At 40.0% G+C, this 25,609-nt stretch overlaps 1 non-coding gene across 1 annotated transcript; it reads left to right on the top strand.

The window, feature by feature from the left end:
- The first annotated feature begins 4,577 nt into the window (after positions 1–4,577).
- LOC148570817 (small nucleolar RNA R71) lies at positions 4,578–4,681 on the top strand. Its single transcript, XR_015908729.1, has one exon. It is a non-coding gene; the product is annotated as a small nucleolar RNA R71 (small nucleolar RNA).
- The last annotated feature ends 20,928 nt before the right edge of the window (positions 4,682–25,609 follow it).

Raw genomic sequence — 25,609 nt, 5'->3', positions numbered from 1 at the left:
AATGGCTAGCCCCCATGATCTAAGAACTAGACATCCCAAGATGTCTAATACAATAGTAAAAAGTCCTATTTATACTAAACTAATTACTAGGGTTTACAGAAGTAAGTAATTGATGCATAAATCCACTTCTGGGGCCCACTTGGTGTGTGCTTGAGCTGAGCTTTAGCTTTCTACGTACAGAGGCTTCTTTTGGAGTTGAACTCCAGTTTGTAACGTATTTCTGGCGTTCAACTCTGGCTTGTGACGTGTTTCTGGCGTTTAACTCCAGACTGCAGCGTAGAACTGGCGTTCAACGCCCATTTACGTCATCTAAACTCGGCCAAAGTATGGACTATTATATATTTCTGGAAAGCCCTGGATGTCTACTTTCCAACGCAATTAGAAGCGCGCCATGTTGAGTTCTTTAACTCCAGAAAATCCACTTTGAGTGCAGGGAGGTCAGAATCCAACAGCATCAGCAGTCCTTCTTCAACCTCTGCATCTGATTTTTGCTCAAGTCCCTCAATTTCAGCCAGAAAATACCTGAAATCACAGAAAAACACACAAACTCATAGTAAAGTCCAGAAATGTGAATTTAACATAAAAACTAATAAAAACATCCCTAAAAGTAACTAGATTCTACTAAAAACATACTAAAAATAATGCCAAAAAGCGTATAAATTATCCGCTCATCACAACACCAAACTTAAATTATTGCTTGTCCCCAAGCAACTGAAAATCAAATAGGATAAAAAGAAGAGAATATACTATAAATTCCAAACTATCAATGAAACATAGCTCCAATCAGATGAGCGGGACTTGTAGCTTTTTGCCTCTTGAATAGTTTTGGCATCTCACTTTATCCATTGAAGTTCAGAATGATTGGCATCTATAGGAACTCAGAGTTCAGATAGTGTTAGTGATTCTCCTAGTTCAGTATGATGATTCTTGAACACAGCTACTTTATGAGTCTTGGCCGTGGCCCTAAGCACTTTGTTTTCCAGTATTACCACCGGATACATAAATGCCACAGACACATAACTGGGTGAACCTTTTCAGATTGTGACTCAGCTTTGCTAAAGTCCCCAATTAGAGGTGTCCAGGGTTCTTAAGCACACTCTTCTTTTGCTTTGGACCTTTACTTTAACCGCTCAGTCTCAAGTTTTCACTTGACACCTTCACGCCACAAGCACATGGTTAGGAACAGCTTGGTTTAGCCGCTTAGGCTAGGATTTTATTCCTTTAGGCCCTCTTATCCACTGATGCTCAAAGCCTTGGGATCCTTTTTATTTACCCTTGCCTCTTGGTTTTAAGGGTTATTGGCTTTTTGCTCTTGCCTTTTGGTTTTAAGAGCTTTTGGCTTTTTCTACTTGCTTTTTCTTTTTCTATTTTTTTTGCTATTTTTTTTCTGCAAGCTTTGTTCTTTGCTGCTTTTTCTTGCTTTAAGAATCATTTTTATGATTTTTCAGATTATCAAATAACATGTCTCCTTATCATCATTCTTTCAAGAACCAACATATTTAACATTCTAAAATAACAACTTCAAAAAAATATGCACTGTTCAAGCATTCATTCAGAAAACAAGAAGCATTGTCACCACATCAATATAATTAAACTAAGTTCAAGGATAAATTCGAAACTCATGTACTTCTTGTTCTTTTGAATTAAAACATTTTTTATTTCAGAGAGGTGATGGATTCATATTCACTTACTTTAACGTATAGACACTTAGACACTAATGATCATGTAATAAGACACAAATATAGATAAGCACTTAACATAAAGAAAATGAAAAACAGAGAAAGTAAGAACAAGGAATGAGTCCACCTTAGTGATGGTGGCGTTTCCTTCTTGAGGAACCAATGATGTCCTTGAGCTCTTCTATGTCTCTTCCTTGCCTTTGTGGCTTGATCCCTAGTGATTTTTGGTATTCCTATCCTCAATTGCTTCCAATAATTATGTGGAGGGAAGTGCATCCCCTGAGGTATCTCAGGGATCTCTTGATTTGCAGCCACATGTTCTACCACTGAGCTATAGACCCTTGAGATGAATCTTTCCATCTCCCATGACTCGGAGGTGGAAGCCTTTGTCTTTCCTTCCCCTTTTCTAGAGGTTTCTCCGGTCTTAGGTGCCATCAATGGTAATGGAAAAACAAAAAGCTTATGCTTTTACCACACCAAACTTAGAATGTTGCTCGCCCTCGAGTAAAAGAAGAAAGAATAGAAGAAGAAGAAGAAGAAGGTATGGAGGAGATGGAGGGATGTGTGTATAGATGTGAGTGGTGAATGGAAAATAGAAGGGATGACCATGAATGGAGAGAGAGAGGGTGAGGTGGGTTGGGATCCTGTAAGATTCACAGATCCTGAGATGATCCTGTGGTGTCCACAGATCCTGAGGTGTCAAGGATTTACATCCCTGCACCCATTGGGCATGTAAAACGCCCTTGCATACAATTCTGGCGTTTAAACGCCGAATTGATGCTTGTTCTGGGCATTCAGCGCCCATAAGCAGCATATATCTGGCGTTGAACGCCAGTTCTATGCTTGTTTCTGGCCTTCAGCTCCAGCTTTCCTCACTGTGCATTTCTGGCGTTTGAACGCCAGGATGCTGCTTGTTTCTGGCGTTCAACGCCAGAAACATGCTCTGTTCTGGCGTTGAATGCCAGACAGATGCTCTTTACTGGTGTTTAAACGCCAGTAAGATCCTCCTCCAGGGTGTGATTTTTCTTCTGCTGTTTTTGATTCCGTTTTCAATTTTTATATTTATTTTGTGACTCCACATGATCATGAACCTAATAAAACATGAAAGAACAATAAAAATAAAATTAGATAAATAAAAATTGGGTTGCCTTCCAACAAGCACTTCTTTAATGTCAATAGCTTGACAGTGGGCTCTCATAGAGCCTCACAGATATTCAGAGCATTGTTGAGACTCCCCAACACCAAACTTAGAGTTTGGATATGGGAGTTCAACACCAAACTTAGAGTTTGGTTGGGGCCTCACAACACCAAATTTAGAGTTTGACTGTGGGGGTTCTGGTTGACTCTGTTTTGAGAGAAGCTTACTGTGCCTCTTTTTCATGTTCACAGAAAGATAACCTTGAGATTGAAACACAAGGGAGTCCTTATTCACTTGAAGGACTAGTTCACCTCTGTCAACATCAATCACAGCTCTTGCTGTGGCTAGGAAGGGTCTTCCAAGGATGATGGATTCATCGTCATCCTTTCCAGTATCTAGGATTATGAAATCAGCAGGGATGTAAAGGCCTTCAACCTTTACTAACATGTCCTCTACTTGTCCATAAGCCTCTTTTCTTGAGTTATCTGCCATCTCTAGTGAGATTCTAGCAGCTTGTACCTCAAAGATTCCCAGCTTCTCCATTACAGAGAGTGGCATGAGGTTTATCCCTGACCCAAGGTCACATAGAGCCTTCTCAAAGGTCATGTGCCTATGGTACAAGGTATTAGGAACTTTCCAGGATCCTATTTCTTCTGAGGCAATCTCAGTTGATCCAATGCATTTAATTCATTGGTAAACAGGGGAGGTTCATTTCCCCAAGTCTCATTACCAAATAAATTGGCATTCAGCTTCATGATAGCACCAAGGAACTTGGCAACTTGCTCTTCAGTAACATCCTCATTCTCTTTAGAAGAAGAATACTCATCAGAGCTCATGAATGGCATAAGGAGGTTCAATGGAATCTCTATGGTCTCTAGATGAGCCTCAGATTCCTTTGGTTCCTCAAAGGGAAACTCTTTATTGATCACTGGACGTCCCAGGAGGTCTTCCTCCTTGGGATTCACATCCTCCCCTTCCTCTTTGGATTCGGCCATGATGGTTATATCAATGGCCTTGCACTCTCCTTTTGGATTTTCTTCTGTATTGCTTGGGAGAGTACTAGGGGGGTTTCAGTGATTCTTTTACTCAGCTGGCCCACTTGTGCTTCCAAATTTCTAATAGAGGACCTTGTTTCATTCATGAAACTCACAGTGGCCTTAGATAGATCAGAGACTAAATTTGCTAAATTAGAGGTATTTTGTTCAGAGTTCTCTGTCTGTTGCTGAGTGGATGATGGAAAAGGCTTCCTATTGCTAAACCTGTTTCTTCCACCATTATTAAAGCCTTGTTGAGGCTTTTGTTGATCCTACCATGAGAGATTTGGGTGATTTCTCCATGAGGGGTTATAGGTATTTCCATAAGGTTCACACATATAATTTACCTCTGCTATTGCAGGGTTCTCAGGATCATAAGCTTCTTCTTCAGCAGATGCCTCTTGAGTACTGTTGGATGCAGCTTGCATTCCATTCAGACTCTGAAAAATCATATTGACTTGCTGAGTCAATATTTTGTTCTGAGACAATATGGCATTCAGAGTATCAATTTCAAGAACTCCCTTCTTTTGAGGCGTCCCATTACTCACAGGATTCCTCTCAGAAGTGTACATGAACTGGTTATTAGCAACCATGTCAATGAGTTCTTGAGCTTCTGCAGGCGTTTTCTTTAGGTGAATGGATCCACCTGCAGAAGTATCCAATGACATCTTAGCTAATTCAGACAGACCATCATAGAATATATCTAGGATGGTCCATTCTGAAAGCATGCCAGAAGGACACTTTTTGGTCAGTTACTTGTATCTCTCCCAAGCTTCATAGAGGGATTCACCTTCTTTCTGTCTGAAGGTTTGAACATCCACTCTAAACTTGCTCAGCTTTTGAGGAGGAAAGAACTTGGCTAAGAAAGCCGTGACCAGCTTATCCCAAGAGTTCAGGCTATCTTTGGGTTGAGAGTCCAACCACACTCTAGCTCTGTTTCTTACAGCAAAAGGGAAAAGCATGAGCCTGTAGACTTCAGGATCTACTCCATTATTCTTAACAGTATCACAGATCTGCAAGAATTCAGTTAAGAACTGAAAAGGATCTTCAGATGGAAGTCCATGAAATTTGCAGTTTTGTTGCATCAGAGAAACTAATTGAGGTTTCAGCTCAAAATTGTTTGCTCCAATGGTAGGGATGGAGATGCTTCTTCCATGTAAATTGGAATTAGGTGCAGTAAAGTCACCAAGCATCCTCCTTGCATTATTATTTTCGGCTGCCATCTCCTCTTCCTGTTTGAAAATTTCTGAAAGGTGCGTACTGCATTGTTGTAATTTAGCTTCTCTTAATTTCCTCTTCAGAGTCCTTTCAGGTTCTGGATCTGCTTCAGCAAGAATATTCTTGTCCTTGCTCCTGCTCATATGAAAAAGAGGGAACAGAAAAATAATAATAATAGGGATCCTTTTTACCCAGGTATAGAGGTTCCCCTGTGTGAGTAGAAGAAGAAAAGAATGTAATGTAAAGAAGGGAGGAAGAAAAACTCGAACACAGAGAGGGAGGTAGTGTTCGAATTTTTGGATGGGAGAGAAGTGTTAGTAGATGAATAAATAAATAGAAGGAGATGAGAGAGAAAGAGGAATTTCGAAAATTACTTTTGAAAAATGGTTAGTGATTTTCGAAAATTAAAATTAAAATTAAAATTTGAAACAATTAGTTAATTAAAAAGAATTTTTGAAAAAGAGGGAAGATATTTTCGAAAATTAGAGAGAGAGTTAGTTAGGTAGTTTTGAAAAAGATAAGAAACAAACAAAAAGTTAGTTAGTTAGTTGAAACAAATTTTGAAAATCAATTTTTGAAAAGATAAGAAGATAATAAGTTGGAAAAGATATTTTAAAATCAAATTTTTGAAAAAGATAAGATAAGAAGATATTTTTGAAAAGATATGATTGAAATTAATTTTTGAAAAAGATTTGATTTTTAGAATCACAATTAATGACTTGATTCACAAGAAATCACAAGATATGATTCTAGAACTTAAAGTTTGAATCTTTCTTAGCAAGCAAGTAACAAACTTGAAATTTTTGAATCAAAACATTAATTGATGATGTTATTTTTGAAAATTAGGAGGTAACGATAAGAAAAAGATTTTTGAAAAATATTTTAAAAATTTTTGAAAATAAATAAGAAAAGTGAAAAAGATATGATTTTTGAAAAAGATTTTGAAAAAGATAAGATTTTTAAATTGAAAATTTGATTTGACTCATAAGAAACAACTAAGTTTTAAAAAGTTTTGAAAAAGTCAACTCAAATTTTCGAAATTTATGACTGAAAAAAGGAAAGATATTTTTTTTTTTGAATTTTTGAATTTTTAATGATGAGAGAGAAAAACATGAAAAATGATGCAATGCATGAAAATTTTGGATCTAAACATGTGATGCATGCAAGAACACTATGAATGTCAAGATGAACACCAAGAACACTTTGAAGATCATGATGAACATCAAGAACATATTTTTGAAAAATTTTTGATGCAAAGAAAACATGCAAGACACCAAACTTAGAAATTTTTTATGTATAGACACTATGAATGCAAGAATGCATATGAAAAACAAGAAAAGACACAAAACAAGAAAATATGAAGATCAAATAAGAAGACTGGCCAAGAACAACTTGAAGATCATGATGAATACTATGAATGCATGAATTTTTTGAAAATTTTATGCAAACTTTAGAACATGCAATTGGCACCAAACTTAAAATTGACTCAAGACTCAAACAAGAAACACAAAATATTTTTTTTTGATTTTTATGATTTTATGATTTTTTTTTGGATTTTTCGAAAATTAATGTGAAAAAGAAAAATAAGGATTCCAAAATTTTTAATATGAATTCCAGGAATCTTGTACTCTTAGTCTAAAGCTCCAATCTGAGGGTTAGGCATGGCTTAATAGCCAACCAAGCTTTAGAATGTAACTCAGATATACTGCTCATTAATTATCAAATTAACTTGCCTCTATGCTGATAGTTGCAAGCCCCTATCCAAAAGAATTAGACCTGGCTTTACAGCCAGCCAGGCTTCAACATGCTTCATAAAACACTAGAATTTCTTAAAGATTCTGAAGAAAAAAAATATTTTTATTTATTTTTTTTTGAAAATATTTATTTTGGAAAAAAACGAAAAAGAGGAAAATTTTTTGAAAAATTTTTGAAAACTTTTTGAAAATAAAATAAGAAGAAAATTACCTAATCTGAGCAACAAGATGAACCGTCAGTTGTCCAAACTCGAACAATCCCCGGAAAAGGTGCCAAAAACTTGGTGCACGAAATTGTGATCTCAGGCAACGGCGCCAAAAACTCTGTACGCACGTCTTAATAAATTGTTTTTCATTCACAACTTCGATACAACTAACCAGCAAGTGCACTGGGTCGTCCAAGTAATAAAACCTTACGTGAGTAAGGGTCGATCCCACAGAGATTGTTGGTATGAAACAAGCTATGATCATCTTGTAAATCTCAGTCAGGCGGATAATAATTGATTATGGAGTTTTCGAAAATAAATAATAAATAGACAGAAAATAAAAATAGAAATACTTATGTATATCATTGGTGAGAATTTCAGATAAAGGTATAGAGATGCTTTCGTCCCTCTGAACTTCTGCTTTCCTGCTGTCTTCATCCAATCAGTCCTACTCCTTTCTATGGCTGGCTTTATGTAAGGACATCACCATTGTCAATGGCTACTTTTCATCCTCTCTGTGAAAATGATCCGATGCGCTGTCACTGCATGGCTAATCATCTGGAGGCATCACCGTGGTCAATGGCTGCATCCTATCCTCTTGTGAAAATGGTCCAAATGCTCTATCACAGAACGGCTAATCATCTGAGGTTCTCGATCATACTGGAATAGGATTCACCCTCCTTTTGCGTCTGTCACTACGCCCAGCACTCGCGAGTTTGAAGTTCGTCACAGTCATTCAATCCCAGAATCCTACTCGGAATACCACAGACAAGGTTTAGACTTTCCGGATTCTCATGAATGCCGCCATCAATCTAGCTTACACCACGAAGATTCTGATTAAGAGATCCAAGAGATAATCATTCAATCTAAGGTGGAACGGAAGTGGTTGTCAGGCATACGTTCGTGGGGGAATGATGATGATTGTCATGTTCATCACATTCATATTGAAGCACGAATGAATATCTTAGAAGCGGAATAAGTTGAATTGAATAGAAAAACAGTAGTACTTTGCATTAATTCATGAGGAACAGCAGAGCTCCACATCTTAATCTATGGAGTGTAGAAACTCTACCGTTGAAAAATACATAAGTGAAAGGTTCAGGCATGGCCGAATGGCCAGCCCCCATGATCTAAGAACTAGACGTCCCAAGATGCCTAATACAATAGTAAAAAGTCCTATTTATACTAAACTAGTTACTAGGGTTTACAGAAGTAAGTAATTGATGCATAAATCCACTTCCGGGGCCCACTTGGTGTGTTCTTGGACTGAGCTTTAGCTTTCTACGTGCAGAGGCTTCTTTTGGAGTTGAATGCCAGTTTGTAACGTATTTCTGGCGTTCAACTCTGGCTTGTGACATGTTTCTGGCGTTTAACTCCAGACTGCAGCGTAGAACTGGCGTTCAACGCCCATTTACGTCATCTAAACTCGGCCAAAGTATGGACTATTATATATTTCTGAAAAGCCCTGGATGTCTACTTTCCAACGCAATTAGAAGCGCACCATGTTGAGTTCTGTAGCTCCAGAAAAGCCACTTTGAGTGCAGGGAGGTCAGAATCCAACAGCATCAGCAGTCCTTCTTCAACCTCTGAATCTGATTTTTGCTCAAGTCCCTCAATTTCAGCCAGAAAATACCTGAAATCACATAAAAACACACAAACTCATAGTAAAGTCCAGAAATGTTAATTTAACATAAAAACTAATAAAAACATCCCTAAAAGTAACTAGATTCTACGAAAAACATACTAAAAACAATGCCAAAAAGCGTATAAATTATCCGCTCAACATTCCTGAATCCTACCAATTTGAACATCAACATGAAGTGCATATACCTTGCTAGATAAATGCTTGTGAGAGCCGAGAACAAAGAGTTGAGCATCAAACGCTCACCGGAAGTGTATCCGCTCTATTCGCTCGAGTGTATAGGGTTCATCGCTCAATCCTCTCCTACTCATGCTTTCCAAGATTTGTCTTTCATCTAACAATCAACAATTACTTAATGCATGCTTACAAGTATCATGAGGTCTTATTCATGGGTTGTAATGGGACTAGGGTGAAGGTAGGGATGTATATGGTCAAGTGAGCTTAAAATTTGAGTCCTTGATTAACTTAGGATCCCATTGGACACATAGAACAACCTATACAACTATAGTATAATACCTAGCTACCCGTACGTTTCACTTTTTGCATACTCATGCATTCTTTTCAATTCACATCCTATATGCATTGTTATTATTACTTTGTCTTGGGGCATTTTTTTGTCCCCTTTCATTGCTTTCTCTTTTTCTATTTATTTATTTATTTATTTGGTCCCCTTTTTCTTGGGGTTTCATGTACAAAAGTTCCAATGCATATGGCTTAATCATTCAATACATGAGTATGTTCCCAGTTCCCAAAATTTCCAATTACAATTACAAATACACACCTTTATATCTACCCAAGTTCCCAAGTACACCCTCCCATTTGAATGACACACACCCTAACTTACCTAAGCTAATCAAGGATCCAAATCTAGGGACATTTATTGTTTTTCACTTAGGGTTGTTGATGTGCTCTATTTAAGAACAAAAATGGTTTATCATAGGCTCAAAATTAGTTAGCAATGGTACATAAAAGGGTTAAGGCCGTTTGGGAAAAGTGCCTATTGGAATGATGGCCTCAATCATGTAAATGCACTCATACACAAAGTAATAGACATATAGAATCAGACAAAGCAAGGATTACAATCATAGAGAGAGAAAAATGCACACAAGAATGGGAAATAGTGGTTAGAAGAGGTAACCACACAATTAGGCTCAAAACTTACATGCTTGTGTTCTTAGCTCAATCACTATGTTCGAAATTTTTTCGCAATTGGTAGGGTACCCCGAAATTATAGTTTCATGGGGAAGAAGTCATTATTTTCACCAAGTAACTCTATAGGGACTAACTATCATGCAAGGAGTATTTACAAGCAAGACTAACTACACATGCAATATACTAATTACTAAGCAAAAGATAAATCCATGGGTGTTGAAAGGAAGAGACTGTTACCCATGAAGATCGGTCGAACGACCTCCCCACACTTAGAAATTAGCACGGTCCTCCGTGCTACTAACAATGTGAAAAGGACGGTCGGGATCGGAACCTTCATTATCCCCTCCATCAGAGCTCCCATCACTTGGGTTTGAGGTAGATGTGAATATTTCGGGTTCCTCTATGCTAGGGTAACACAACGTAGAAGCTTCTTGATATAAGTGTATCGGCGTTGGTTGCGCCGCTCATATCTATCAATCTTCCAGTGTAGATCTTCTATCCTTTGACCGGTGGATCTTTGCGGTGGTGGTGATGATGAGGTAGAAAGAATAGTCGATGGAAGGGCTATGTCAAGGCTTGGGTTGTTCATGGGGAGATGTAAGTATTTTCCACTTGGGACCACATCGCCCTTAGCCGGAATTATGGCCTTCGTGTCCATATCTTCCCTAGGAACACCCGCAGCAGCAACTAAATCAGATACCAAAGTTGGAAATGGCAAATTGCCCCGGGCATGCACTTGACCCGTCGCTTGCTTGACAAGAGGTGGAATGTTCACCGGTCTCTCCATGAGAACACACCAAACAAGCAAAGCAAGATCCGCTGTGAAGAACGACTTGTGAGTGCTAGGTAGCACATAGTGGGATAGGATCTGGCCCAAGCTCTAGCTTCTACCGTGAGGAAGCGAGCGTCAATGCACTTGGGTCTCATCCTGAGTCGACCATGGGTCCAAAAAGCCTTTGGTTCAGCAATGATTCGAAAGATCGAGTCCCAATCAAATCCAAACTTTTCTCGCTGACGTAAGACCTCTTGGTAGCCATCCATGTCACTTGGTACTGGTAAGACATTAAGCACTTGCTGAATAGCCTCTTCTGAAACTGAGACTTGCTTTCGGCGCACGTATACTGATTGAAGAGAGGAAAGACAGTAGTTAGTGTAGAATTCTACCACCCATGAGAGGTTAACCTCTTGTGGTTTTCTCATAAGAAACTTCCATCCTCACCGTTCAATGCGGGGTAGAATACAAGGAGCAACCTTATCCGGCAGAGCGAGTAAATGCTCAGCATGGTAGTTCCTCTCAACCATGGCGGGGAACACAAGTTCACAGAAGCGGTTGGGGAATCTTGAAGAATCCTTTGCCAGTTTGCTCTTCTCATTTTCATCAATAGGAGTGGGTGCATTCGCTTTCTTAGATAGGGGTTTGGCTCCTAATGAAGAGTGCGCCTTAGAGTTTGACCATTGGGGTGCCCTTCTTGCGGCCGATTTCCTTGAAGCTTTCTCCTTGCCTTTCTTGGTGGCCATCCTGAAAAAGGAAGGGAAAAAGGAAAGCATTAAACCCAAAGAATTATCTCAACAAAAACATGCAAGTGAAAGATAGTGCCCAAAAGAAGTATTGTAACAAAGTAATCATAGAGACATAGGTCACAACACTTGGCATGGGATGCAAGAGGGGGTGAAGCATGCAAAATGGTATGAGAAGAATAATCTCAAGAATCCATAACAAAGAGCAAGTCATGTTCAATGAGTATCTAATTAGCAAGTGAGAAGCAAAGTGGACTCAATGCATTTAGAAGACAACAAGTGAGTGAGGAGGAAGCACCATATTGAAGATACATGATTTAAAATAAACCAAAATGGCATTCGTGCATTTCCTCGAACACTTGGTGGGAAATTATCAAGCAATGAGCAATTATGAGATACTCAACCAATTAGAAGCTCAAAATGAAACATCGATCATCACTTAACATTACTCACAAGACAAAGATAATAAAAAACAATCAAGAAGATCTATTGAAGCAAATGAAAACTCAAATTCAGCATCCATGGAAGAACAAGAAAAAGGAAAAGTAAGCAAACAGAAAGCAAGTAGTATAATCATGTAACTAAAAGAGAAAATAAGTAAACAAACAAGAAAAATCCAACTAGAAGAAGAGATTATACAAAGAAAGTAATAGATGAGTCATGGAAGAAGTAGAACCTTGAGAAGTGTAAAAGAATAAGGTAGAGTTTTCTTTGTGAAGATGAGAAAGAGATAGAAGAGATGTAGGGCCACCGGAAGCGGTGGTAGTCGCCGGTAAGTAACCGGAGACGGTGGTGGTGGATTGTGGAAGAAGAAGAGAAGAGAGGTGATGGAGTGGGAAGAAGAAGAAAGAAATAGGAAAGAGAGGTGGGAGAGGGGCAGAACAGGGTGCACCATTTTTAAAACTGGTTCGCGCAACCGGCGCACGTGCACACGGTGTGCTGCCGCGTCGGTGAGGGTTGGGCAAGGGACGCGTACGCGTCAATGGCGCTGACACGCGAGTACATCTATTCCCCTAGCATAGGATTGGCACAAAGTTGGCCTAAGTCTCGGGTAATTTGTACCAGAGTTGGCATGCAGCACAAGCGCACGGACGCGCACAGTGCGCGGACGCGTGCCTGAGTGGATTGGCGACCGGCGCGGACGCGCGCAGTGCGCGGACGCATCTGTATAGGCACAGGCTGGGCACAAGTGTGGCACAACTCTCTGGTCTTTGTACCAGGGAGTTTATGTAGCACCATCAGCGCGCGCACGCGGCACGTACGGTGACGCGTGGGTGCCTAGCACGAAATGGGCACAAGATGGGCATGAGTCTCGGGTTTTTGACCCAAGAGTAAGAAATGCACCACCGGCACGCGTGTGCACAGTGCGCTTGCGCGCGGATGCCCTGTTTTCCTTGTTTCTTTTTTTTTAAACATAGGGAAAAGCTATTCTAACACATCTTTGGCAAGTGTTCAAGCTAGGAGTCAAGAAAACACTCATAAATTCATGCACCATTCAAGACAAGGCATTTTCTCTAACTTCAATAATTCATCCATACCAAAATGATGAAAATATATGAACATCCTATCTATCCAATAAGAACAACAAAACTAGCATTTCTAAGCAATCAACAACATCAAGAAGTCACAAAATTCACAAAAATCTAGAGCTAAAAGCAAGAAGTTATACACAAGGAAGATCTTACCACGGTGGGGTGCCTCCCACCAAGCACTTTTCTTTAACGTCCTTAAGTTGGACGCTCAGTAGCTTAAGCTTTTCCTCCTCTAGGTGCATCCGTTAGCAGGAACACCTCTAGCTCTTTTGGGAGCTTGTAGCCATGGTACTTCTTCACTCTATGTCCATTCACCTTGAAAGTTGCTTCACTTTTAGGATCAAACAATTTCACCACTCCATAGGGCTTTATGTCCTTCACCTTGAAGGGTCCTTCCCATCTAGAACGGAGCTTGCCAGGCATGAATCTAAGCCTCGAGTAGTAGAGGAGAACGTCATCACCTTCTTGAAAATCCTTCCTCCGGATGTGATGGTCATGGAATGCCTTAGTCTTTTCCTTGTAAATCCGAGATTCTCGTATGCTTCGTTCCTCAAACACTCGAGCTCCTCTAACTGTAATTTTCTGGCTACACCCGCCATGGTTGGATCCATGTTGCACTGCTTCATCGCCCAATTGGCTCTATGCTCAATTTCCACCAGAAGGTGGCATGCCTTACCATAGACGATCCGGAAGGGACTCATCCCTAATGGAGTCTTGTAGGCCGTCCTATACTCCTACAGTGCATCTCCAAATCGGAGGCTCCAATCCTTCCTTTGCGGATTGACCACTTTCTCCAAGATTCTCTTGATCTCCCGGTTGGACACTTCCGCTTGTCCATTGGTTTGCGGATGATAAGCAGTGGCAACCTTATACAATACCCATAGCGCTTGAGCAGTGCCTGATGCCAAGGCATCTTAGGCTAGTTTCACTAGCCTTTTTTCTTTTATTTTTAGTTGTTTTATGCATTTTCTTGAGCCTTAAGTAATCATTTGGGCCAAATAGTCATGCTTGTCTTAAATCATTCAAACATGAAGATTTTGATGCAAATTCCATGAGTTTTTAGTTATATTCCTTGAATGCTATGAATGGAAGAATTCTCATGAATTTTAGCAAGACTTTGATGCAGTTGTTTGGATGATTTCAGGGAAGTAGGCAAGGAAGCAACAAAATCAATAAAGGAAGCTTGAATATCACATGTGGAGTTTAAACTCCAGTTTAAGCTTAAACTGGAGCTTAAACGCCAAAATCATGAAAGCTGAAAGTGGCGTTTAACTTCCAGTTTAACCTTAAACTGGAAGTTAAACGCCAGAATTGAGAAATGAACCAGGATGGCTTTCCTCCGTTTCCACGTTTAAGCTTCAGTTTAACCTTAAACTGAAGCTTAAACGTGTTCGACAATTCCACACTCCAGGGTTGCCTTCTTCCATTTCCACGTTTAAGCTTCAGTTTAACCTTAAACTGAAGCTTAAACGTGCTCGAGCTAGTGCCTCCAGGGAGTGCCAGCGTTTAAGCTCCAGTTTAAGCTTAAACTGGAGCTTAAACGTGTTATATGGAACAGCTTGACCATGCCTTCTTCAAACATAAATAACTTGAGCTACAAAACTCCAAATGAGGTGATTCAAAATGCATTGGAAAGAAGACATCTAGAGCTTTCCAAGAATATATGGCATGCATGGTGGATACTAAAAATTGAGGGAGAAAACAGCCCCGTAATGTGCATAGAAGAGCATAGTACCAACATGCAATCAGGCCAGCTGACCTCTTCACCTTCCATGGAGTATAACTCGAGTTGTAGAACTCCAAATGAGGTGCTTCCAGTTGCCTTAGAAAGCTGACATCCATAGCTTTCCAACAAGGTATAATAGTCTATATTTGGCATCAAATTGGCAAGGTTGACAAGAGAACAAAGTGACGACTCAAGAAAGGGGGGTGCAACGTTTGAGTGTAGTTTAATGGATCATTATCCTTTTTGGATCAATTATGTCACTCTACCCTTCAAGCAAGCAAGGCCCATCAACAACACCAAATCAAGGCCACAAGAATCATCTAGAATAGTTTATTTTCATTTGATTGTAATTTGCTTTGAATTTCATTTTCATTTTGTAATTTAGGGAGCCTATTTAAAGGCCTTAGTTTCTGCATTTGAGACACGGGGGGGATTGAGGGGGAATCCAGCCCCTGAGGGGGAAGTTTTTTACACACAGAGAACTTGGGATCATTTTCTTTTAGTTTTGTAATTGAATTCAGAGCTATGACTCACTAAACCCCTTTCATTGGGTTAGGGAGCTCTATTGTAATTCAATGAATCAATAATAGTTTTATCTTCTTCTTCAATCTTTTCTCTTGAATTTTGTTAGAAAGCTTCTCGATCTAATTCCATTGGGTAGTTGTCTTGGGAAAGAAACTACCCATAATTGGAATCCTTCGGAACCTTGGGAAAGGAATGGAGGATTCATGCTAGAGAAGCTTTCTCACAGTGAATTGGATTGGGGTTTGGATGGATATTGTGACATGTAATCCTACCAAATTGTGGTTCATGAAACTGTGTGGTATAATCAGTGATCGAGCATCATCTCTTCTTATGAACATTTAAACCAAGGGATTGGGAATTTGTTCGTTTTTAGAGAGAATTGGTGAGCCAAGGGATTGGGATCCAATCATATAAGATTGCCAAGCAAAATTCAATGAATGCATTGGTTGAGGAAGGAATAAAAATGTTTTGATTCGGAGATCTCAATATCTCCTAACACCCAATGAATTCCCCATTTCTGATCTACCACTTTCTCTTTACATTCTGCAATTAAATTCATGCAATCACCCCATCCCTTTTAATTTCAGCAATTTAGCTTCTCGCTCTTTAATTCATGCAATTTTACATTCCGCAATTCTCATCTAAATTTTGATTCCGCTCAACTAGAACATACTTCTAATCCGAATTGCTCACTCAACCAATCCTTGTGGGATTCGACCTCACTCTATTGTGAGTTTTTACTTGACGATAACCGGTGCACTTGCCGGAAGGAATTTTGCCGATCGTGCAATTTCCTAAATCGTAGCATAACAAGTTTATGCGCATCAGTGCCTCTACTTTCCTGTTACAAAAGTGGGATCCTTGGTCGCTCACGATTGCTCGTGGCAACCCATAACGGCATACAATGTGATTTCTAATAAAAGAAACAACGGTATTGGAATCGTCAAGGCGGGTAGGTATTGCTTCTATCCACTTTGACACGTAGTCAACTGCTAGCAGAATATATAGATACCCACTTGAATTGGGAAACGGTCTCATAAAGTCAATGCCCCATACATCAAATATCTCACAGAACAACATATGTTGTTGAGGCATCTCATCCCTTTGGGACGTGTTTCCCGACTTCTGATACTGATGGCAAGACACACAGAACCGGTTAGCATCCTTGAATAAGGTTGGCCACCAAAATCCACAATCCAACACCTTTTTAGCTGTCCTTTGTGGGCTAAAGTGGCCACCACATTCAGACGAGTGGCAAGCTTCAAGAATGGGTTGAATTTCAGATTCCGGTACACATCTTCGAATTACTTGGTCCACGCCCCTCTTCCACAAGTGAGGGTCATTCCAAATGTAGTATTTGGAATCACTCCTCAACTTGTCCCTTTGGTTTTTAGAAAAGTTGGGAGGAAATATTTTTGCAACCAAGTAGTTCGCCATTGGGGCAAACCAAGGAAAGCTATCCGACACAGCATGCAAACTATCCAATGGGAATGAGTCATTGATCGGAAATGGGTCAAATTTTAAATTTTCAAGGCGGCTTAAATGATCCGCAACCAAGTTTTGAGACCCACTCCGGTCCCTAATCTTAATGTCGAATTCTTGCAAAAGCAAGATCCAACGTATGAATCTAGGCTTTGACTCATTCTTTGTCAATAAGTACTTTAAAGCTACATGATCCATGTATACCACTATCTTGGACCCTATCAGATAAGATCTAAATTTATCTAAAGCGTGAACAATGGCTAGGAGTTCCTTTTCTGTAGTGGTATAGTTGGATTGTGCTGCGTCCAGTGTTTTAAAAGAGTAAGCAATGACATAAGGGAGTTCACCATCGCGCTGTGCAAGCGCGGCACCTACAGCATGGTTTGACGCATCGCACATTATCTCGAATGGTAACGTCCAGTTGGGGCCTCGGACAATCGGTGCTGTGGTAAGAACTCTCCTTAGCTCTTCAAATTCTTTCACACATGCACTGTCAAACTCAAAGTCCACATCTTTTTGGAGTAGGCGCGACAATGGCAAAGCAAAATCGAGCGAACCAAAAACGAGCGAACCTCCTTCACAGATGAAGGGTGAGGTAAAGTGGTGATAACATCGACCTTGGCCGGGTCTACAGAAATGCCTTCACTAGATACCACATGTCCTAATACTATACCTTGCCTTACCATAAAGTGACATTTTTCAAAATTTAAGACAAGGTTAGTGTCAACACATCTAGCTAGGACCTTAGCCAAGTTCTCTAAGCAACGATCAAATGAAGTTCCATAAACACTGAAGTCATCCATAAAGACTTCCAGACAATTCTCCATTAGATCGAAAAAGACATTGGTCATACACCGCTGAAAGGTAGCAGGTGGATTACATAGTCCAAATGGCATCCTTTTGTAGGCAAAGGTGCCAAAAGGGTAAGTAAATGTGGTCTTTTCCTGATCTTCAAGAGCAATGTGAATTTGGAAGTAACCAGTGAATCCATCAAGAAAGCAATAATAGGATTTACCCACTAAACGGTCTAATATCTGATCGATAAAGGGCAAAGGGTAGTGGTCCTTTCTTGTAGCGGCGTTCAACCTCCTATAATCGATGCACACTCGCCACGCATTTTGTGCTCTTTTGGTGACCACTTCTCCATCATCCTTTTTGACCGCAGTGATGCCCGATTTCTTAGGAACAACCTGGACCGGGCTCACCCATTCACTGTTAGAAATTGGGTATATGATACCCGCATCAAGTAGCCTAATGACCTCCTTCTTTACCACATAGAGATGGTCGGGTTGAGCCTCCTTTGCGGTTGCCTAACCGGCCTAGCTCCCTCCTGGAGAAATATATGATGCATGCACTTGCGAGGGTCAATCCCCACAATATCAGCTACGCTCCAACCAATTGCCTTCTTGTACCTTCTTAGAACATCTAGGAGCTTTTCTTCTTCTTCACTAGAATGCTCACTAGCAATAATAACTAGAATGTTCACCTTTTGTCTCAAGCTGAGGTTCCTTTTCATCAAGCTCACGGAGTTCATTCTCAATAACTTTCTCATGTTCATCTTCTTGGTCATTGATGAATAAGTTTTGTTGTGTCGGTTTAGATTTTCTTCTTATAGAAAGAATAACTTCGTTGCAAGCATAGCTCCAAACCAGCAAACAACTCTCACATCAAAAATTTGAGTTGTCACAAGTAACAAACCCCAAATAAGAATTAACCGAAGTATTTAGACTCCGGGTCGTCTCACAAGGACTTGCAATGAAGTGGTCAATTATTGGCTATGAGGAACAAAGGGGGGTTTGATTGATAAGGGACAAGAAAGTAAAGGGGCAAGAATTTAAATGACAAGAAGAATAAATCAAGCAAGTAACTAAAGAAAGTAAGTAATAAAGAGAGACATTCATGGCAAGGTTTGAGATCATAGACTTTCTATCCTAGTCACTAATCATAATAATAATCAACAAGAATTTATCTTATTTCGTCATCTACAACCATGAAAGAAGGTGTGAGTTATCTTCCATGAGAGAAAGTCAAACAAGACTAGCTAACTTCAATCCAAATGTCCTAATCAACTCACTAATGGAATTAGCAAAAGATTAGAGTCATTGAAAATCATATTAACTAACAACTCTAGATCACCAATCTAAATTGGGTATTAATGACTCAAGATTGCCCAATTACCCTTCCCAAGCCAAGAATGCTCAAAATCTACTCTAAAACCCAACCAAGCATTTTATCAAACACTTGGTGGGTAATAAAGGAAAGCATAATAAATGTACAAGAATAATAAATCTACCAACTACCAATTGCAAAAAAAGTAAATCAACAACTCAAATCATCAATAAAAGAAACATCATCATTAAATTTCATCAAATGTAAACAAGATCCAACATGAGTGTTCATAGACATAAAAGAGACATAAAAGTAAAATTGACAAAAGAACTAAGAAGAATAGAGTAGTAGAAACAAGAAATTATAAAGGAAACAAGATGAAATCAAGAAATCATGCCTAGATCTAAGATGGATTAACCTAACCTAATTCTAGAGAGAAAAGGGAGCTTCTCTCTCTAGAAACTAACTTACATGATGCTAAGCTACCAAACAATTGCTCCCCCCTTGCCCAAGCTTTAATTCTGCATAAAATAGCATTGGAAATGAGTTGGATTGGGCCCAAAATGCTCTAGAAATCACTGGCCACGATTTCACTTTAGTGAACCACGTGCTCAATCAGCGCGCACACGTACATGGCAAGTGCGTGCCCCTATACATCAGGCAACTATGGAAAATTTTATGTTATTTCGAAGCCCTAGATGTTATATTTCCAACGCAACTGAAACCACCTTATTTGGACCTTTGTAGCTCAAGTTATGGTCGATTGAGTGCGAAGAGGTCAGGCTTGAGAGCTGATAAACTACTATTTTATGGTTTATATTGTGTTTAATTGTGTGGTTTTATCATGATCTATACCCACTTATTCGTTAAATAAGCATGCATTTATAATTGCTTCCTAAAGTTATTGCATGATTGAAAACTTACTTCCTAGAGACTTTTAATTATGTATTTTATTTCTCCTTTATTCCATTCGATGCCGTGATCTGTGTGTTAAGTGTTTCAGGCTTTATAGGGCATGAATGAGTTGGAGATTGGAGAGGAAGCTTGCAAAAATGGGAGGAACACAAGGAATTGAGGAGATGACCAGCGAGAAGTGACGCGGCCGCATGGATGATGCGACCGCGCGAAAGAGAGGAAATCGCAGTGACGCAGACGTATGGATGACGCGACCGCGTGGCATGGAATAGCACGAGTGACGCGGCCGCATGGATGACGCGACCGCGTGGCAAAGCAGAAAGCCGAATGACGCGGCCGCATGGATGACGCGACCGCGTGACATGCGCGATCTACATAATCTGCAGAATCGCTTGGGGCGATTTCGGGCCTTATTTTGACCCAGTTTTAGGCCCAGAAAAGCAGACTAGAGCCAGAGAACATGCAGAAACCAACAACAACATTCATTCCGCGTAGTTTTAGTTTTTAGATCTAGTTTTCCTCCCCTCTAGGTTTTCTCTCTACACATTCATAGTTTTTAGGATTTGTTATGTTCATTGTTTTTGCATTGGGATATTGAGAAGAGTTATTGCCTCATCAAGACTTTGACATTCTAGTTCGTTCTCTTTACTTGTCTCATACTCTTCCATGTTCCTTAATTTACTTAATTTTACCATTGGATTATTTTAGCATTTATCAATACAAGAACTACTTTTATTTTTAATTAATCGTTTGATCATTATTTATCATGTCTTTCTTTAATTCCCTCTTTTATGTTATGAATTTTATATTTACAATGAATGAGTAGTTCCCTAACTTGATGGGGAGTTGATTGAAAGAAACCCTTGAAGTTGGGATGCTCAAGAGAAAGGTTGTAGTTGGGTTTATTGTTGGATTGCTCTCTAGTCACTAACACCAATCCTCCCAAGAGCGGATTGGAACTTGTGGATAGAGATAGCATTCCAACTTGTTTAACTTTTCCTTACTTAGTGAGGGACAACTAAACAGAATAATCCCCAATTATCAATTAGTCTTGAGAGTACTGCAACAAGAATAGGGCTTCCAACTAATCAACTCCCAGTCAAGGCTTTTATTTAAATTTATATACATTCTCTAATTTAATTTTCTGCCACTCAACTCAAACCTTTTTTAAAACATCTGATTAATAAAATAGCACACCTTTCTGCAACTCATTGGGAGACGACCTGGGATTCTTACTCCCAGTACTTTCATTTTAATTTCTGTGACACCTTTCTAAATTGATAAGCGGATTTCTGGTTGGTTGAAAACTATACTTGCAACGCATATTTTATAATCATTCTTAACTCGCCAATTTCTGCTCGCATCAATTTTTGGCGCCGTTGTCGGGGAGTTGCAATAGAGTGCTAAAGTTATTAATTGGAATTTATTTATTTGCATTTTATTTTATTTTTCTACTATGAGCTGCTTGTTTTTTTCGTTAGATGACACGTTCGCTTCCTGATCCAAGCTTGCTAATATTCGATCCTGATATTGAAAGAACTATTTCACGAATAAGGCAAGCTCGGCGTCGGTTAGTCCTCTCTGAGGACGGATCTGAAACGTCATCTGAGAAAGAAACCAGCCCCCGTTCTACTGATTTGGTTGTTTCACGCGCAGGTAACATGGCAGCAGCCAGGAGAGTTACTATCCAGGAGGCTAGAGCCCCTGATTTTACAATGCAACCATTTCAAGCGCATCACCCAACGGTAGCTGCAGACTTTGAAATAAAGACCGCACTGCTCAATTTGATGCCCAAGTTTCATGGCTTACCTGCTCAAGAGCCTATCAAGCACCTGAGAGATTTTCAGGCAGCCTGTTCTACTGTCAAGCGTGATGGTGCAGATGAAACTTCAATTTTGCTGAAAGCTTTCCCGTTTTCTCTTGAGGGAAAGGCAAGAGAGTGGTACTACACTCAACCAGCAGCAATTGTATCCAACTGGGATACACTGAGGAGAAAATTCTTGGAAAAGTTCTTTCAGCTGAAGTTACTGATAAACTGAGGAAAGATATTTCCATGATTGTTCAGGGTGATTCTGAGACACTTTATGAGTACTGGGAGCGCTTCAATAATCTTCTGGAAGCTTGCCCCTACCATATGATTGACAAGATAGAGTTACTCGGTTATATCACACAGGGAATGAGGCCCCAAGATAAGACCACATTGGAAAGTGCTAGCAATGGGTCTATGAAAAAGTACAAGACCACTAATGAGGCATAGCAATTGATCAGTGACTTAGCTGAATCTACTAGGAATCACAGGTAGAAACAAGGCCGTTCAAAAGCCATTGCAGAAGTATCCTCTAGCAGAGAGACTACTGCTTTAACTCAGAGTATCTGTGAAATGACCAACTTGCTGAAGCAAATGCAATTGAATCAACAACAAGTTTAGCAAGCTCAACCTTCTCCAGCACAACAAAATCAACAGTTAGTCCCACAGAGAGTTTGCGGAATCTGTGCCGATTATAGCCATTATACTGATGAATGTCCGTAGCTCCAGCATGAAGACAACACCGTGGCAGCCACACATAACTTCTATGACCGCCCCAACCAAGGGTACAATCAAGGTGGCAATTACAACCACGGATGGCAAGACAATTCTAACCAGAATTGGAGGGACAGCAACAGCAGAGGAGGTAGAAATAATCAGGGAAATCAGAGGTGGAATAACAACAACAACAGGCAGCAGAATCAGAATCAGCCTTACAGAGCACCTCACCTAAGGCAATCCCAAGGACCACAGAATACCCAACAGTAGACCTCTCAATTTACCTATCCTTCTGCATCTGCCAATGATGACTTACTACAATCTATTGATCGGAGACAGCAGACCATGGAAAATAACATTAATGCCACTCTGAATGGTCTGACCGCTACTTTGCAGGCTCTTGTCTCCCAGATAGGATCAATGAATAACTCCAATAACCAACCTTTGAGCTCCAATGGGATTCCCTCTCAACCATTACCCAATCCCAAGGGTGGTATTAATGCCATCACCCTGAGGTCCGGAACCACACTGCAGGAGAGGAACCAGGAGGAGCCAAACCCACCAGAACACGCCTCAGCTGAAGAGGTAGTGGAAATAGAAGATGTTGAAGAAGAAGAGGACATACAGGACGTGGCTGAAGAAGAAGAAGTGCAACCACAGGAGGAAGCACTAAAAGGCGCAGACACTGCAGAAAATGCCACTCCCATCCCATTTCCACAACTTGCAAGCAAGCCCAGGAAGCAGCTGGAACCTGATCCAAAAATGGTAGAGATATTCAAAAAGGTTGAGGTAACTGTTCCTCTATTTGATGTTATTCAACAGGTACCTAAGTATGCAAAGTTTCTAAAACATTTATGTATACATAAAGACAAAATTAATGAATTAGAAACTATTCCTTTAGGCAGTTTCATATCTGCTTTAATGGGAGGTTTACCTGAAAAGTGTAGTGGCCCAGGTCCTTGTATAGTTAATTATACTATTGGTGGTGTGATAATTTTTGAATGCATGTGTGATTTAGGAGTATGTGTAAGTATAATGCCTTTGTCTATATATGATGTTTTGAGGCTCCCTCCCTTAAAAAGGTTTGCAGCTCGTTTTGTGTTAGCAGATAAAAGCATTATTACAGTGGTTGGAGTTACTGAAGATGTACAAGTAGGCATTAAGGGACTCACGTTCCCCACTGATTTTTATATCCTGGAAATGCCCCAAAATGACTCAGACAAGCCATCATCAATCCTACTCGGAAGGCCATTCTTGAATACCTCAAAGTTTAAATTAGATGCTTTCTCAGGAACATACTCTTTTGAAATAGATGGTAGAGTAATGATCTTCAATCTGAACAGAGTTATGAAGCATCCTCCGGAGGATCACTCTATCCTCAAGTGTGACATTATAGATGAAACCGTGGCTGAAATTCATCAGGAGGAATTTGAAGAGAAGCACACAGGACAAGGTCCAAGTGTGGGGACATTCTCAGAGGACAATGACAGTGCCTTACCACTGTTACTAGCTCCAGACATCCCAGAGCCTGAACATGATCAGAAATTAGAATTAAAAACCCTTCCTCCATACCTCAAATATGCTTACCTTGAAGATAGGCAGAAGTTTTCGGTTATCATTGCAAGGGAATTCACTTCTCAACAGGAAGAGCAGCTACTTGGTGTGCTGAGGAGGCACAAGAAGGCAATTGGTTGGAGTTTGGCAGACATAGTAGGCATCAACCCTCAAGTTTTTGAGCATAGGATATTTTTAGAAGAGGGAGCAAGACCTGTCCATCAACCCCAGAGAAGACTGAACCCCACTATCCTAGAAGTTGTCAAAATGGAAGTGACCAGACTACTAGAGGCAAATATCATCTATCCCATCTCAGATAGTGAAAGGGTAAGCCCAGTACAAGTGGTGCCAAAGAAGTCTAGAGTCACTGTAGTAAAGACTGAGCATGGAGAGCTCCTGACAACCAGAGTTCAGAACACTTGGAGGGTCTGTATTGACTACAGACGCCTCAACCAAGCAACCCGTAAGGATCACTATCCTCTTCCATTCATTGATCAAATGCTGGATCGCCTGTCAGGTAAATCGCATTATTATTTTCTAGATGGTTACACAAGTTATTTCCAGATTCATATAGCTCCTGAGGATCAGGAAAAGACCACTTTTACATGTCCTTTTGGGACTTATGCTTACAAGAGGATGCCCTTTGGCTTGTGCAATGCACCAGCTACTTTCCAGAGGTGCATGATGAGTCTTTTCTCTGATCTTATTGAGGACTGTATGGAGCTTTTTATGGATGATTTTAGTGTTTATGGCGATTCCTTTAGCCTTTGCTTAGATGGATTATCTAGAGTGTTAGATAGATGTGTCAGTACAAACCTGGTATTAAATTTTGAAAAATGTCACTTTATGGTTAAACAAGAGATTGTACTAGGACATGTTGTATCTAATACTGGCATTTCTGTAGATCCAGCAAAGGTGGATGTTATTTCTAGTTTACCTTACCCCTCTTCTGTGAGGGAGGTCCGTTCTTTCCTTGGCCATGCAGGTTTTTACAGGAGATTCATTAAGGACTTCAGTAAGGTAGCACTTCCCTTATCCAAATTACTGCAGAAAGATATTGAGTTTGAGTTTAGTGAAAATTGCAAACAAGCGTTTGATAAGCTGAAGACCGCACTGATCAAGCCCCAATTGTGAGAGGACCAGATTGGAGCCAACCATTTGAAATAATGTGTGATGCTTCCAACCATGCAGTAGGAGCAGCACTGGCTCAGCGTGAAGGTAAGGATCCTTTTGTTATTGCTTACGCGTCTAAAACTTTAGATGCCACCCAGTCGAATTACACTACTACTGAGAAAGAGCTTCTTGCTATTATTTTTGCTCTAGATAAATTCCGAGCCTATTTACTTGGTACTAAAGTAGTAGTGTATTCAGACCACGCAGCTCTAAAGTATTTATTATCTAAAAAGGAGTCCAACCCAAGGCTTATATGTTGGATACTGCTATTACAAGAATTTGATTTAGAAATTAAGGATAGGAGTGGTAACCAGAATTTAGTGGCAGACCACTTGAGTCGCCTTGAACATATTACAGATGACTCTACTCCTATATCTGATAATTTTCCATTTGATAACCTGCAAGTAGTATCTGAGATAGTCCCTTGGTATGCACCTGTAGCTAATTATCTAGTTAGCCGCACCTTTCCTCCAAACTTTTCTAAGCATCAAAGAGACAAGCTGAAAAGTGAGTCTAAATATTATATATGGGATGACCTATATTTATGGAGATGTGGCGCTGACCAGATAATTAGACGGTGTGTGCCTCAATCAGAATTCCAGTCCATCTTAGAGGCCTGTCACTCATCTGAGAGTGGAGGACATTTTGGCCCTTAAAGAACTGCTAGAAAAATCTTAGACTGTGGATTCTGGTGGCCTACTCTTTTTAGGGACGCCGCTGAATTTTGT

This window comes from Arachis ipaensis, chromosome B3, assembly GCF_059453495.1.
Source record: "Arachis ipaensis isolate K30076 ecotype BB chromosome B3, ASM5945349v1, whole genome shotgun sequence".
NCBI classification, from domain to species: domain Eukaryota; kingdom Viridiplantae; phylum Streptophyta; class Magnoliopsida; order Fabales; family Fabaceae; genus Arachis; species Arachis ipaensis.
This window is presented reverse-complemented; position numbering and strand designations above follow the sequence as displayed.